This window comes from Oncorhynchus gorbuscha, linkage group LG11 (assembly GCF_021184085.1).
Source record: "Oncorhynchus gorbuscha isolate QuinsamMale2020 ecotype Even-year linkage group LG11, OgorEven_v1.0, whole genome shotgun sequence".
In the NCBI taxonomy this organism is placed as follows: Eukaryota; Metazoa; Chordata; class Actinopteri; order Salmoniformes; family Salmonidae; genus Oncorhynchus; species Oncorhynchus gorbuscha.
The window spans coordinates 78,510,331-78,527,157 of record NC_060183.1 but is presented as its reverse complement, the minus strand read 5'-3'; the positions used below and the strand labels follow the sequence as shown (position 1 = coordinate 78,527,157).

The window sequence follows — 16,827 nt, the reverse complement described above, 5'->3', positions numbered from 1 at the left end:
ACATTGTTTCTTGCCCATGATGTATTTATCAGAGTTATTGACCTCAAAATAAGCCAGATTCAAACAATTAACATTGTGGTGCTGAAACTTGAAGCTGCAGCACAATCAATCAAAATGCTCATGGTGCTGAAAGTAGGCAAATTTGAGTAAACATAATTCATTCAAACAGTCGTCATTATAATTAGACTTTACTAACAACAAGAAAGCTTTGTGTTGGAGCCTATTTAAGAAATAAGTGGTCGGCCTACCAATTTGAGAGAATAAATTAAGGCAATAGGCGGCTAAATATAAGAAGAACACATCAACCTATCTCTCTCTCTCTGTGTGTTCTTATCCTCTAATTTCGGTCATTTGTGTGGTATTCAAAAATGATTATGCTAATATTGGGCTTGGTCTCCCGAGTGGCGCAGCATTCTAAGGCACTGCATCTCAGTGCTAGAGGTGTCACTAAAGACACCCTGGTTTGAATCCAGGCTGTATCACATCCGGCCGTGATTGGGAGTCCCACAGGACGGCACACAATTGCCTCAGCATCGTCCAGGTTTGGCCGGGGTAGGCTGTCATTGTAAATAAGAATTTGTTCGTAACTGACTTGCCTAGTTAAATAAAGGTTTAATAAAAAATCTGTACTTTTTTCAAAATAAAAGGGTTTTCTTTTTTTTAAACTCAGGACTGCAAATACGATGATAAATTCATACAATGCTTTTACTATGAAGGAGATCATTCCACCCCTACTTTTGTCCACAGTGTTTCTGTGAACCCACAACCTTCTGGCCCGCAGCCCTGTGTGCTATCAACATTCCTGTGTTGCCATGTAATGCTGACAGGACGAAGAACACTTTCTTAAACTGCATTTCTAAGGCTCTGGTCGGTCTAAGAAGTAAATGGTCATTTTTTTTCTCTGCTATCCATTTTGTTATAATTATTATTTTGGGTATATGGGAGGGTCACTTTTTTTTCTTCTTCAGGTATTCAAGGAGGTCCGATTTCAGGGGGTTCGATTTTCTCCATGTTATTATAAATAACGTTCACTCTCAAGTCGCTCCGGATAAGAGCGTCTGCTAAATGACTAAAAAGAAAATGAGAGTGGGGGGGGGGTGATGGGAGTCTCACACCTCGAGCTACCAGAGTTGCCAACTGTGTTCCAAATTATACCCTATATAGCACAGGGCTCATAAGGCTCTGGATAAAAGTAGTGCACTATATAGGGTAAAGGGTTTCATTTTGGGACTCACCCGCCCGCTGTGTGTCTCTTGCACTGATTAGCTCCCAGGGAGACCTAGATAAAATCAGTTATACGGATGGCATAACCATTACACATCGCCAACTGTGGGCCTAGATGAATGTCTAAACGATCAGATATGGCCTCTTTTTGTTGGCTACGTTGGTCTTGAAAGACGGTAACCTCTCAGTTTCAGCGGTAAAAAGACAACCATCCCTGGTAGAAATCCTTCCTTACTTCCTACCTTCCTTGAAGAAATCACAGACCTGAATTGGTTAAAGTCATTGGATCATTGGTGTCCTTGCGTACACTTATCCAAACCTACTACAATTAGAGGGTTCCATCACCATAAGGCATCCTAGTGTATGTTCCATTCTCTTCAATGACCTCAGGTACTTCCAAGAAGTCTCTACTCTTACTAGCAGTTGTGAAATGCCACAATGGTTGATGACCTGGCCAGAGGTGAGAGAGACTAGCCAGGTGTAGTGAGTCCTCGGGTCTTACTGGTTTCCTGTGTGGAATCTACATCATCAGCCTGGTTGGCAGCTTAGCATCTGTTTTTCGCTTCTGCCTAGTCTAAACCTATATTTTAGGACTTGGATTCAAAACAGGGAGTCTGACAGTCTCGGTTTCATCTTTTCACCTCCCTTATGAGACCGACTTTCGGTTTTTCGCTATCTGTCAAAGTACGATCAGAGGTTTTTATGCAGTGATTAACTGGAAACATGGTCAAATAGGTCTGATGGAAATCTAAAAGCTCTATACCCATATGACACTTTGGTAGCACAATGGTTGTGAAACAGAATCTGTAAATGTGTAGTCACTGGTGTGAGAGATGAAGCTGCTTGTCTTTTAGCATAGGGGCGCTGAGTCCTAATCAGACCCACATTGGAGCGGGCTCAAGGGTTTGAAGTGGCAGAGATGTGGGTCTCAGCCAGAGGGCATACCAGAAGTGTGTGTGTTTTCATTCTGTCTACCAGCAGCCACATAAGCCCCTAGGCAACCTCCACAGAGTAGTTCAGACAGTACTATCCCAGTTCCAATAACCCTCTGTCCTGACAAACAGATCTGGGGTCAGCTCCTCTAATGCCAGTCTATGAACACTTTTGAGCTTTACAACAAAACTGGCCTTGGACCAGTTTCTAAGGGCAAAATAGATCTAACATTTGCATTGTGGGTTTATCTATTACAACAGGTTAGGAAAGGCATACTGTAAGTAGGCCTAAGAAACACCACCGGTCTCTAGTTACTGTCAACTTGCATTTATGGGGTTATTGTGTTTTTCTCGCTTTTCCGGCGGTCATCGGCATTGTGTTTTGCTGTTTTCCAAGTTTCCCTGGATGTTGTGGTACTTGAGGTCTGTTTGCAGATGGTTTAGCCATGTTGACTATGGTTTACACCATCCACACACTACTATTTTAGCGTTTCAGTCGAGTCATGCATTGCACAATGTGTTACAACTGGCTGTTTGCAGAGTAATTTCATTTTTGCCATGTATGACTTTCAGATGTGTAGAAATGGATGTTTTTCATATCATTTATTTCGGGTTACTGACAGCCAGCACGGAACCTTTTTCCTTAAGTTCATTGTAAAATAATTACATGATGTGATAAACTGGATTCCTATAATCCCCTTTAGCTATTTACTCCTCTAGACATCACAGCCCAAGATGCATGATGATTCCAGAGCATTTACCTTTTTTTGGATGAGTTGCAGAATTGTTTACTACAAGCTTCTTTGTAGGTCTGGGCGGTATACATATTTTCCAATATACCCGTATTGATGCACAGACCGGTTTGGGCTTTTACTTCAACCTTTAATGCTATTTGAATGTTTTGGTTTATTAAATGTGATACGCCGTGTGTAACGACCATTTTTATAGTTTTACTTCCCTACTTGAGTCATCTCTCTCAGCTCTCTCTCCATGCTGCTTTCAACACAGAACGAAGCCACGCCCCCTGGCACTCAAGGAGAGCATTTGTTGTTCCTTGATTACGAGACACTTGCGTTCAGTCTGCATGGTCAATGCAGCACATGGAACAATGTTGATAACAACGATGCTGTTTTCACTTTTCTTCTTAATATAAATCAACTGGCGTTCTATAATTACACTATCAGTTTGTGTTTCTTACATCTGCAAACAGCTAGCTTGTCTTTTCTTAGCAAGTTGGGCCTAAATCTTGTTAGCTGCTAATTGTTAGCCACTAATGCTAATCACTAGCTAGTTAATAAATGTACTGAGTAAGAGGAAACGTAATTAGCTATATAGCCTGATAATACCAGTGATGGTGTAGACCTTAATCAGCATGTTGTTTGTGCTACAGTATCTTCTAAATCGAAGAGGAATACGTGAAGCAAGAATATGTTAGCTATGAAGTAACTAAGGGAAAACATTCAATGTAGCCCAAAATTATAGTGTCCCCTAGGAAACACTTGTCAACACTTTGGTTCCTACCCTGTCACAATAATCACCTGGCATTTTCATTTGTTGTCATCTCAAACAACACCGTATTATAAGGGCCCACTAATATATTCTAACTATCATTCTATTGCCTTGACTTTCAACAGTTCACCCAAGTGTTTTGCTGTAAATCGCAAGTGAAATAGCAATTGCAACATTTGGTTAAAAAAATAAAGCCTAGATTGTTTGCCTGTGTTCTACAGCCCTACGTGGCAGTGTATTAATAATCTCAAGTGAGTGCAGAACATGCAGAAATGGATGCATGCTAACGATATATTTTGGGTTGAAGCTGAATTGAACAGTATAAAAACAATCAGAAATGGAGGAAGACCCATTTGAAATCACTTAGGGTCACGCATCATAGGGTCTCGCAGTACTCATAAAGCAAATGTATAACTTTTATTATTCAAAAACATAAAATGCATTACAAACCGTCCAATTGAAAAAAAATATATATATATTGTGCTATGATTTTTTTCTTTTTCCATATCGCCAAGACCTACTTCTTTGTAAATGTCTCTCTTGCGCTCTACCCTTTAGTTACAGTATAAGAATGATGGTACCGGCGGTGCACGGAACCAGACTTTTGACATGGATGACTTTGTTTAGACATGAAAAAGCTGTTGTTTTGAACAGCATCCACTCCACAATGAAGCATATTCCAAGTACAGGCCTTTGCCTACCCCCTCCCTTTTTGATGGAGTTTTGTGGAACTTTGGAAGGAAATGCAAGTCGAACAAAATCAAAAGCGACCACACTTATAAAAACTGGAAGGTAAATTTAGTAATTTCCATATGGATCTGCCAAGGGCCTGAGTGTGTAAAGTAAGCCATAAAAACAATCTCCCCAGACGGGGAACATTAGCAGCAGAATGGGACTGTGACCCGTGGCTGGTCATGGTCAAGTCCCCTGGCTCCGTCCCTCCCCTTTCGGCAGAAACTTGACGACGCACACTTTTAGTTTCTGGAAGCCTTGTACTTTCATCCGGTTGGTGGTTTATGGAAGCTATGCCTGTATGGAAATGTATACAATCGGATCTACCCTTCATTCCCTATGCACTAGAGGGAGTCAAGCCCCCCCCATTCTCCCCCGGTATCCTTGTTTGTGCCCCAAATGGTGCCCTAGTCCCACTCTTTTTCTTTCCCTTTTTTATTTATTACTAGAGCCCTATTTGTCCTGGTTAAAAGTAGTGCACTATATAGGGTATAGGGTGCCAGTTGCGACGTTTCCCCATGACATCTATGAAGTGCAGGAGTGAGTCTGTTGGGAGCGCGTTTGTTTAGACTCATTTAGTTTCTCAGTGTCCTGCGGTGTTAGCAGGTTAGAGGTTTTAGTCATGAATCTTGTTCTGGAAGCAGCACTGCAGTGTGGTCACTAGCTGGCACAGCCACAATGTCTTAAAATCAGATTTGAACCGTAACCACTTTGCTTATCCTAGTAGTAGTAGTAATAACCTTATATTAAGACCAAAAAACAACAACAACAACAACAACAACAAGAAAATCATGAATTATTCTAGACAATGTTGACTTTGCAGCCGGCCTATCAAAGGGGAAATTGCTCAGTCCTGCCTCCAGGACAAGACTCGTGATAATAACCGCCAACCTGCGTGGTGTTAGAGGGGAGGGGGAGGGGGGGGGGTCGTCCCGTGTTAATTATGACAGTGTGAGTCGTCCCGTGTTAATTATGACAGTGTGAGGTCCTAAAGTCAACAGCACTGCTCGGAGACTGCTTCTCTTCAAGCTATAGCGACGCATTGTTTGTGCTATGCAGACAATGGGCATGACTGATACCGTATGTTCTGTAAAAAGACTACTAAATGTGCCTGATTTTCCTATCTCAGATCTCTCAATTGTACACTTGATAAGAAACCATTGAGGACAGGATTAAGCATTTTTAGAATGATTAAAACAATTCCTGTTTTACCTCAAGTATCCTTCATATAGGCTTATAAATACCATTTGTTTTGGTTACCTAATACACAGAGGATAGCACTTTTCATTATACCCTAAAGGCTAATAACAAGAAAAGCTGTCTTGTCATTGTCTTTCACGAAGAACAGGGGATTGGGGCTGAGTATGTTGTGAAAAGGGATGGAGGAAATGGTAAAAGAATAGCAGTTTTGTGCATCTGAGCACTTGGTCTAAACGCTTGTTTCGAGCCCCCTCCAATAGCAGCTAGCTACCACAGCTGTACACTGAAGCTGTTGTCATTCCAGGGCCCTAAAAAGTTAGAGCCCCCCTCAGGGCTTCGTCGACACTGTCTGAGGCAAATTACTCCTCAGCTTCCTGCCTATGACACAACACTCCTATTAGCTTTTAGTGCTTGTGCAAACCCCCTGCCGCCCCTTCCAAGAATGTTAAAAGAAGAAAGTGCCCTAAAAAAAAAAGAGAGGAAAAAACAAGGTTGTCCGACACGAGTTGTCTCTCACAGCTCAGAAAGGGCTATTTTAACATGGCAACCAACCACATACCGGTATGGATTTATAGAATACATTCTATAAAGATATGTTGATACAGTGCAAAATCACTTCTACAAATTGGACTACTTCACTGTCGGTTTTGTCCTAGTTTGGTTGAGTATAAAACCATCGGAATGGAGAAAGCCATTAAAACCACTTATAGACATCATGTGTTGCCATCTTAGGCACTACTCATAAAACATTATTTTGAGCTTTTACTATTCACTAACATAAAACACAGTTTCAAAAATAAGACTAATATATCGCAATGTTATATTTCGGCCTCGTAGTCTTGCCTTATTTTCGTATGAATATTTTTATTTTATTTTATCTGTGGCAAGGCTATCCACGAGCAGCTTTGTGTCACTCACTAATTTAATTCATTTTTTATTTTACCTTTATTTAACTAGGCAAGTCAAACAAATTCTTATTTTCAATGACTGCCTAGGAACAGTGGGTTAACTGCCTGTTCAGGGGCAGAACGGCAGATTTGTACCGTGTCAGCTCAGGGATATGAACTTGCAACCTTTCGGTTACTAGTCCAACGCTCTAACCACTAGGCTAATCAAATCAAATTGTATTTGTCACATGCGCCGTAAACAACAGGTGTAGACCTCACAGGGAAATGCTTACTTAAAAGACCAACAATGCTTTTAGATGTTATAAATAAAAATGTGTTAAGTAAAAAAATAGATAAGTAGAAAAAAATTTAAATAAAAGAAAAAAATAATTAAACAGCAGTAGTAAAATAACAAAAGCAAGGCTATATTCACGGGGTACCGGTACAGAGTCAATGTGGAGGCTATATACAGGGGGGTACCGGTACAGAGTCAATGTGGAGGCTATATACAGGGTATTACGGTACAGAGTCAGTGTGGAGACTATATACAGGGTGTTACGGTACAGAGTCAATGTGGAGGCTTATCCAGGGGATACCGGTACAGAGTCAATGTGGAGACTATATACAGGGGGTACCGGTACAGAGTCAATGTGGAGACTATATACAGGGGGAACCAGTACAGAGTCAATGTGGAGGCTATATACAGGGGGTACCGGTACAGAGTCAATGTGGAGGCTATATACAGGGGGTACCGGTACAGAGTCAATGTGGAGGCTATATACAGGGGGTACCGGTACAGAGTCAATGTGGAGGCTATATACAGGGGGTACCGGTACAGAGTCAATGTGGAGGCTATATACAGGGGGTACCGGTACAGAGTCAATGTGGAGGCTATATACAGGGGGGTACCGGTACAGAGTCAATGTGGAGGCTATATACAGGGTGTTACGGTACAGAGTCAATGTGGAGGCTATATACAGGGTGTTACGGTACAGAGTCAATGTGGAGGCTATATGCAGGGTGTTACGGTACAGAGTCTATGTGGAGGCTATATACAGGGTGTTACGGTACAGAGTCAATGTGGAGGCTATATACAGGGTGTTACGGTACAGAGTCAATGTGGAGACTATATACAGGGGTACCGGTACAGAGTCAATGTGGAGACTATATACAGGGTGTTACGGTACAGAGTCAATGTGGAGGCTATATACAGGGTGTTACGGTACAGAGTCAATGTGGAGACTATATACAGGGTGTTACGGTACAGAGTCAATGTGGAGACTATATACAGGGTGTTACGGTACAGAGTCAATGTGGAGGCTATATACAGGGTGTTACGGTACAGAGTCAATGTGGAGGCTATATACAGGGTGTTACGGTACAGAGTCAATGTGGAGGCTATATACAGGGGGTACCGGTACAGAGTCAGTGTGCGGGGGTACCGGTACAGAGTCAGTGTGCGGGGGCACCGGTACAGAGTCAATGTGGAGGCTATATACAGGGTGTTACGGTACAGAGTCAATGTGGAGACTATATACAGGGGGTACCGGTACAGAGTCAATGTGGAGGCTATATACAGGGTGTTACGGTACAGAGTCAATGTGGAGGCTATATACAGGGTGTTACGGTACAGAGTCAATGTGGAGGCTATATACAGGGTGTTACGGTACAGAGTCAATGTGGAGGCTATATACAGGGTGTTACGGTACAGAGTCAATGTGGAGACTATATACAGGGTGTTACGGTACAGAGTCAATGTGGAGGCTATATACAGGGTGTTACGGTACAGAGTCAATGTGGAGGCTATATACAGGGGTACCGGTACAGAGTCAATGTGGAGACTATATACAGGGGTTACCGGTATAGAGTCAATGTGGAGGCTATATACAGGGGGTTACGGTACAGAGTCAATGTGGAGACTATATACAGGGTGTTACCGGTACAGAGTCAATGTGGAGGCTATATACAGGGGGTTACGGTACAGAGTCAATGTGGAGGCTATATACAGGGTGTTACGGTACAGAGTCAATGTGGAGGCTATATACAGGGTGTTACGGTACAGAGTCAATGTGGAGGCTATATGCAGGGTGTTACGGTACAGAGTCTATGTGGAGGCTATATACAGGGTGTTACGGTACAGAGTCAATGTGGAGGCTATATACAGGGTGTTACGGTACAGAGTCAATGTGGAGACTATATACAGGGGGTACCGGTACAGAGTCAATGTGGAGACTATATACAGGGTGTTACGGTACAGAGTCAATGTGCGGGGGCTATATACAGGGTGTTACGGTACAGAGTCAATGTGCGGGGGCTATATACAGGGTGTTACGGTACAGAGTCAATGTGGAGACTATATACAGGGTGTTACGGTACAGAGTCAATGTGGAGGCTATATACAGGGTGTTACGGTACATAGTCAATGTGGAGGCTATATACAGGGTGTTACGGTACAGAGTCAATGTGGAGGCTATATACAGGGGGTACCGGTACAGAGTCAGTGTGCGGGGGCACCGGTACAGAGTCAGTGTGCGGGGGCACCGGTACAGAGTCAATGTGGAGGCTATATACAGGGTGTTACGGTACAGAGTCAATGTGGAGACTATATACAGGGGGGTACCGGTACAGAGTCAATGTGGAGGCTATATACAGGGTGTTACGGTACAGAGTCAATGTGGAGGCTATATACAGGGTGTTACGGTACAGAGTCAATGTGGAGGCTATATACAGGGTGTTACGGTACAGAGTCAATGTGGAGGCTATATACAGGGTGTTACGGTACAGAGTCAATGTGGAGACTATATACAGGGTGTTACGGTACAGAGTCAATGTGGAGACTATATACAGGGGGCACCGGTTAGTCGAGGTAATTGAGGTAATATGCACATGTAGGAAGAACTCGATGCTGTTTTTGTGTTGGTCGAGGCTAAGCTTGGCCTCACAGGGCTCAATTATCTCCTTAAATTAGAAAAGTGAGTTTACGATGAAATTACTTTACCTTGTATTGGTTTTGACGCAAGTGATCAACCTATCGGGGGAACCTGCAGTTCATAGTCATGCATTATTCGTCTCTGGTCTCCGTTTCTCAATTCTGACAGGCTCGGGACTGACTGCATGTGATTTACGGCTTGGCCGATTTGGCCCAGAACAGATGGGGAGAGATTCCCTCGGGGGCCTAAGCACAGTCCATAAAGGAAACATGAAATAATTATTACTGGCAAAGCAACTTTGGAGCCAGCAGCAGGACTTATTCTACCTACATACCTACACTATATTTTGGTAGTGGGAGGGCACGCACGACTTGTTTTGGAGTAAGATGTGGGTGTGGGAATAAGATGTGGGTCCCTCTAGCTAGCAGATATATTTTCCATCGGGCTTAATACAGGGGGACCTGTTTGGCATTAGTTGGGCCATGTGGCCATCCTCTTCTGTTTACAGTAAGGGACTGCTGTGGTCTTGCAGCCACAGGCATGTTTGGCAGCCCGCTTCCCCTGAGATTAGATGTACTAGTGTTTTATTCCCCAAAGATTTCAGACCGAAGGAGGACCATATACATGACATACACAGACCTGGAGGCCCTCATCGTCCCTTAGCCTGGGCCACTAATGTAGGACCCAGCCTGACCCACATGACTCACTATCAGTTTATTTTAGTTGACTAGACGCTAGGGAGAGAACTACTATTTTAAAAGTAGAACTGGTTGTTCAAGGCTTATATTACACTGTGAGAAAGAAGAGTGAATTTCATTTCAAGTTCTTGTTGTGTTTTTTCTGTAGTGGGATTTTTTAGGTTGGTTGTGGTGGGATGGCGCCAGGCTAGGTGGCAGCTGTCTGTGCAAACATAACAGTCACACACACACACCCCTCTTTGCCGTGTGTGTGTGTGTGTGCGCACACATGACGCCCAACAACTTACTTCCAGCTGTGTTGTGGAAGTTGCCCCACAACACACCAGCCTTACTTCCTGTGTTGTGTAAGTTGTGCTCGGGAGGAAGCATGCTCGTTCACTTTGCCCATCCCTACAGGGCAATAATTCCCCATCAACACTCTGGAAGTGATAAAGAGTGGGAGGCTGCTCTGTAGCCCTCACCTGGGAGTGAAAACCTGCCACAGCAAGTTATGTCCCGACTGGAGAAACTCCTTCACTGCAGCATGTTTGTCTCAAGCGGTCTTCCTTGTCAACAGGTATAAGGGGTAATCACTTTACAGTTAGTGTTTTATTTACCAGTAGTGTAAAAAACCCAGTCATGGGTTCTGTCTATATCTGTGGACTGTGCATCTGTTGACTGTCTACACCTGTCTACACCTGTTGACTGTCTACACCTGTTGACTGTCTACACCTGTTGACTGTCTACATTTGTTGACTGTCTACATCTGTTGACTGTTTACCTCTGTCTACATCTGTTCACTGTCTACATCTATCTACATCTGTATCTGTTGACTGTCTACACCTGTCTACACCTGTTGACTGTCTACACCTGTCTAAATCTGTTGACTGTCTAAATCTGTTGACTGTCTAAATCTGTTGACAGTCTACATCTGTTGACTGTCTACATCTGGCTACATGTCTACATCTGTTGACTGGCTACATGTCTACATCTGTTGACTGGCTACATGTCTACATCTGTTGACTGTCTACATCTGGCTACATGTCTACATCTGACTGTCTACATCTGGCTACATGTCTACATCTGACTGTCTACAAATTACTGTCTACTGTTTGTTGACTGTCTACATTTCTACATTTGTTGACTGTCTACATCTGACTGTCTACATCTGACTGTCTACATCTGACTGTCTACATCTGTTGACTGTCTACAAATTACTGTCTACATTTGTTGACTGTCTACATTTGTTGACTGTCTACATCTGTCTACATTTGTTGACTGTCTACATCTGACTGTCTACATCTGACTGTCTACATCTGACTGTCTACATCTGTCTACATTTGTTGACTGTCTACATTTATTGACGTCTACATCTGTCTACATCTGACTAAGTTTGGTGACTGTCTACAAATGACTGTCACCATCTATTGACTTTCGACATCTGTTGACTGTCTACATCTGTCTACATTTGTTGACTGTCTACAAATGACTGTCAACATCTGACTGTCTACATCTGACTACATTTGGTGACTGTCTACAAATTACTGTCAACATCTATTGATGTCTACATCTGTCTACATTTGTTGACTGTCGACATCTATTGACGTCTACATCTGTCTACATCTGACTACATTTAACTGTTTTCATCCGGCTGTCTACATCTGTTGACTGTCTACATCTGTCTACATCTGTTGACTGTCTACATCTGTCTACATCTGTTGACTGTCTACATCTGTCTACAATTGATTGTCTACATCTGTCTACAATTGATTGTCTACATCTGTCGACTGTCTACATCTGTTGACTGTCTACATCTGTTGACTGTCTACATCTGATGACTGTCTACATCTGACTACATCTGATGACTACATTTTTTTGGCTGTCTACAATTGACTGTCTACATCTGTCTACATCTGCTGACTGTCTACGTCTGCTGACTGTCTACTTCTGTCTATGTCTGTTGACCATCTACATCTGTTGACTGTCTATGTCTGTGTACGTCTGACTGTCAACAATTGATTGTCTACATCCGTTGGCGGTCTACATGAGTCTACGTTGGTCCACATCTTTTGACCGTGTTCATCTGTTGACTCAGTTTGTGTTCTGTCAGTTTGTTCTTTGAGTAACAACAAAGTACATAGTGAGTAAGGAGCTCAGAGGTGGAAGATAGCCTTGGGCGATATAACGTTTATACAGTATACAGGGATATTTCGAAGTACCAACGATATCATTTTCAATTCCAAAAAAATATATATTTGGCTACCTACAGGCTGTGGGGGTGGCGAGCTTATGTTCATGTGCTCGCCTTGCCTGACAGCTTGTTGAAATGCCTATGTCATCTCAAGCAAATTTGGTGATACACAAAGCAAACACCATTTAAATTTCGTCAATGATAATATATATATATATATATATATATATATATATATATATATATATATATATACTTTTTTTTATGTCTCATGCTGGCTGAAGACCGAGCTAACCAGCAACTAGCTTACACCAGGCACAGATGAAGACCTAGCTAACCAGCAACTAGCTTACACCTAGCACAGATGAAGTCCAAGCTAACCAGCATCTAGCTAACCCCAGCCACAGGTGAAGACCTAGCTAACCAGCAACTAGCTAACACCAGGCACAGGTGATAACCTAGCTAACCAGCAACTAGCTAACACCAGCCACAGGTGAAGTATAAGCTGTGCCCTGGACACCATATGTGAATTGATTGCCCCCCATCCATCTTCAGAGCTCGTGTTGTTAGGTGACCTAAACTGCTTAACACCCCGGCTATCCTACAATCTAAGCTTGATGCCCTCAATCTCACACAAATTATCAATGAACCTACCAGGTACGACCCCAATTCTGTAAACACAGGCACACTCATAGATATCATCCTAACCAACCTGCCCTCGAAATACCCCTTTGCTGTCTTCAACCAGTATCCCAGCGATCACTGCCTCATTGCCTGCGTCCGTAATCGGTCTGCGGTCAAACGACCACCCTTCATCACTGTCAAACGCTCCCTAAAACACTTCAGCGAGCAGGCCTTTCTAATCGACCTGGCCCGGGTATCCTGGAAGGATTTTGACCTCATTCCATCAATAGAGTATTCCTGGTTATTCTTTAAAAGTGCTTTCCTCACCATCTTAAATAAGCATGCCCCATTCAAAAAATGTAGAACTAAGAACAGATATTGCCCTTGGTTCACTCCAGACCTGACTGCCCTTGACCAGCACAAAAACATCCTGTGGCGTTCTGCATTAACATCGAACAGCCCCTGCGATATGCAACTTTTCAAGGAAGTTAGGAACCAATATACACAGACAGTTAGGAAAGCAAAGGCTAGCTTTTTCAAACATAAATTTGCATCCCTTAGCACAAACTCCCCAAAGTTCTGGGACACTGTTAAGTCCATGGAGAATAAGAGCACCTCCTCCCAGCTGCCCACTGCACGGAGACTAGGAAAAACTGTCAACACTTATAAATTTACGATAATTGAGAATTTCAATAAGCATTTTTCTATGGCTGACCATGGTTTCCACCTGGCTACCCCTACCCCGGTCAACAGCCCTGCACCCCCCCACAGAAATTTGCCCAAGCCTCCCCCATTTCTCCTTCACCCAAATCCAGATAGCTGATGTTTTGAAAGAGCTGCAAAATCAGGACCCCTAGAAATCAGCTGGGCTTGAAAATCTGGACCCTCTCTTTCTAAAATTATCCTCCGAAATTGTTGCAACCCCTATTACTAGTAGGTTCAACCTCTCTTTCGTATATCGTCTGAGATCCCCAAAGATTGGAAAGCTGCTACGGAGACACTGTAGACTCTAAGGTCTTCGAAAGCCAAGTTTTGAATTCCACCGTACCTTCTCCACTATGCAATCTGGTTTCCAAGCTGGTCATGGGTGCACGTCAGCCACGCTCAATGTCCTAAACGATATCATAACTGCCATCGATAAGAGACCATACTGTGCAGCTGTATTCATCGACCTGGCCAAGGCTTTCGACTTGGTCAATCACCACATTCTTATCGGCAGACTCAACAGCCTTGGTTTCTCAAATGACTGCCTCGCCTGGTTCACCAACTACATCTCACAGTTTAGTGTATCAAATCGGAGGGCCTGTTGTCTGGATCTCTGGCAGTCTCTATGGGGGTGCTACAGGGTTGATTTCTCTGGCCGACTCTCTTCTCTGTCTACATCAATGATGTCCCTCTTGCTGCTGGTGATTCTTTGATCCACCTCTACGCAGACGACACCATTCTGTATACTTCTGGCTCTTCTTTGGACACTGTGTTAACAAACCTCCAGACGAGCTTCAATGCTATACAACTCTCCTTCCGTGGCCTCCAACTGCTCTTAAATGCAAGTAAAAGTAAATGCATGCTCTTCAACCGATCGCTGCCCGCACCTGCCGGCCCATCCAGCATCACTACTCTGGATGGTTCTGACTCAGAATATGTGGACAACTACAAATACCTAGGTGTCTGTGTAACAGTTTAGCTTCAGTCCCTCTCCTCGCCCCTACCTGGGCTCGAAGCAGGGACCCTCTGCACACATCGACAACAGCCACCCTCGAAGCATTGTTACCCATCACTCCACAAAAGCCGCAGCCCTTGCAGAGCAAGGGGAACAACTGCTTCAAGGTCTCAGAGCGAGTGACGTCACCGATTTGAAACGCTATTAGCGCTCATCCGCTAACTAGCAAGCCATTTCACATCGGTTACATCTGGTTAGACTGTAAACTCTCCATCCAGACTCACATTAAGCATCTCCAATCCAAAACTAAATCTACAATCGGCTTCCTATTTCGCAACAAAGCATCCTTCACTCACGCTGCCAAATATACCCTCGTAAAACCGACTATCCTGCCGGTCCTTGACTTCGTCGAGGTCATTTGCAAAATATCCTCCAACACTCAATTCGATGCAGTCTATCACAGTGCCATCCGTTTTGTCACCAAAGCCCCATATACGACCTGTATGCTCTCGTTGACTGGCCCTCACTACGTATTTGTCGCCAAACCCACTGGCTCCAGGTCATCTATAAGTCTTTGCTAGGTAAAGCCCCACCTTATCTCAGCTCACTGGTCACCATAGCAGCACGCGCCCCAGCAGGTATTTTTCATTGGTCATCCCCAAAGCCAACACTACCTTTGGCCGCCTTTCCTTCCAGTTCTCTGCAGCAAATGACTGGAACTCATTGCAAAAATCACAGAAGCTGGAGACATCACATCTCCCTCACCAACTTTAAGCACCAGCTGTCAGAAGCAGCTCACAGGTCACTGCACCTGTACATAGCCCATCTGTAAATATCCCATCCAACTACCTCATCCCCATACTGTTATTTATTTTTTTGCTCCTTTGCACCCCAGTATCTCATTATTTAGCCACAATGGCCTATTTATTGCCTTACCTCCCTTGCACACATTGTATATAGACTTTTTCTATTGTGTTATTGACTGTATGTTTGTTTATTCCATGTGTAACTCTGTGTTGTTGTTTGTGTCGCACTGCTTTGCTTTATCTTGGCTAGGTCGCAGTTGTAAATGACAACTTCTTCTCAACTGGCCTACCTGGTCAAAGGTGGAAAAAAATATGAATAAAAATATGTGTCTTTGTCGTAGATGAGTAGGTAAACTTTTATTTAAATTGACTGACACCATACAGTAGCTATCTTGCTATATAATCCACGCCACTCTTTTAAAATATTTTACCTTTATTTAACCAGGCAAGTCAGTTAAGAACAAATTCTTATTTTCAATGACGGCCTAGGAACAGTGGGTTAACTGCCTGTTCAGGGGCAGAACGGCAGATTTGTACCTTGTTAGCTCGGGGGTTTGAACTTGCAACCTTCCGGTTACTAGTCCAACGCTCTAACCACTAGGCTACCCTGCCTTTCCCAAAGTTGATTTCAAGGCTAGGTACTTATTTAAATTAGATACCAGAATATCACATTACCATTGGTGTATTAAAATGAGAGTTCAAGTGATGTCCCCTTTAATAACAAATCCAAGTGTTTGACATGGGGAATGTTCCAGTAACGTTATGATTTAACTCTATCAATGTAGAAACAACAGTCATTCTTTTTTTTACATACTTTGGTCATCGTACTTTGATCTGGTTTCCTTCAAATATCATCCAATTTCATGAAAAACATGATTTTGACTGTTCATGTCCTTTTTAAGTGTAACTATAAGAAATCTTAAGATGCGTGAAATAAATTAGATTCAGCTCAGGGCTCCGGCTATGCATTTGGTTTGCTAACTTTCTAGCTAATATGCTAGTTGTCCAGATAAAACTACTTGGTTACTGCAGAGACATCCCCCTCCCTCCTTGATCAAGATCCCTGTTGCCAAAATTGTTTAGTTCGTCAAAAATAATATTTGTTTAATAGCGCCCCTTGTGGGCACATTCGGTAATACCGTATACCCTGGTATGGTACAGAAACGGTATGGCGGTATGAGAATCTGGATACCGCCCAACTCTAGTGGACGACCCTGAGAAGACAACCTTGTGTAAACCAAGTTTACGTCACGACATAGTTGACGGAGATAGTTCTCAAGGTAAACAGTCATGGGGGGGATCCACAGTTTACACATGTCTGTCAGACACGTGGAGTAGTGGTCTGTCTGGGACTTGGAGTAGTGGTCTGTCAGACACGTGGAGTAGTGGTCTGTCTGGGACTTGGAGTAGTGGTCTGTCAGACACGTGGAGTAGTGGTCTGTCAGACACGTGGAG

The 16,827-nt window shown here is 43.3% G+C and overlaps 1 protein-coding gene across 2 annotated transcripts in view; it reads left to right on the top strand.

Annotated features, from left to right (window-relative positions):
• ror2 (receptor tyrosine kinase-like orphan receptor 2) overlaps positions 1-16,827 on the top strand; it is a 129,827-nt gene that overhangs the window by 42,744 nt on the left and 70,256 nt on the right. The gene's annotated exons all lie outside the window — the stretch shown is intronic.